Raw genomic sequence first — 1,080 nt, forward strand, 5'->3', positions numbered from 1 at the left:
GTTGGAGTTCATTTTAGTTTGAATGGCGCCGCAGCAAAACGTGTTCAATTTTTTTTTTTCAAGTATATTTTCTTATTTCTACGATAGATTATAAACTATGGATAGCTCTCAGTTTGAAAATTTAATGAGCTATTTGCCGCAGATGACAACTACTCCATTGTCGGCTGATTCTAAAAAGAATTTACGTTCTAAACCGTTGGAAACTACCATCAATGAAATACAAGCCGCTGCCGGTGCCATTCCTAAAAAAGTTCGTAAAATGACTAAAGCAGAATTGATGAAGCAAATCGCTGAATTACAGGAAAACATTGATACGAGATTATCAAAACTTGAGCTTTCACACCAGCCCCCCAGATTGACATCAACGGTACCTTGGCAATAAATCTACACCAAAGCCCTCCACAGCACCTATGAATATGATGATGGAAGATAGGCCTACTACTGAAGTTACAATTAAAAATCTACAGGCAATTCCAGAAGTCAAATCATCTGTAGCTGCTCAACTAGACTCGATGCCAATAATTGGTCATGCTGATACCAGAAGGTTACCTGATAGGCCTAATCCTAACGAGTTTTACAGAAGTAGTGCAGCCAGTTTAGGCCTATTTCAAGATCATGATACCGCAGTGCCAGGTAGGCTAGACAAAAATCTGGCATGGACCGGGAAAGTCAGGAAAATATAGTCAATACTGTTTATTGGCCTCATGCTTTTACAAGTGAAATTGCTCATATTGTCAAGAACAGAAAAGCTCAGAGGCAAGAGGCGTTTATTTTAGGCCCTGTTAATATTCTAATGCAACCAGATGCTATTGTGCCCTTACCAGAAAAACTTGCTAGACTGAAACTATTAAAAGATGTTATGAAGCTGGCAATATTAAACGGATGGAATCATGCCCGTTAATACCACAACTGTGTATTACATGGTATTGAAGTTGGTTCCCATACTTGGACTTCATCATTTGAAAATTTGTCTCATTTCACAGCAGTTAATGACACTAATTCTACTGTCAGCTCAAACAGTTTTAACAGTGCTAAGATTAAGCAATCAAGTAATGCTAATAGCAATACCCCAAGAATTCA

The sequence above is a fragment of the Lottia gigantea genome (assembly GCF_000327385.1).
Source record: "Lottia gigantea unplaced genomic scaffold LOTGIsca_1, whole genome shotgun sequence".
Lineage (NCBI taxonomy): Eukaryota > Metazoa > Mollusca > Gastropoda > Lottiidae > Lottia > Lottia gigantea.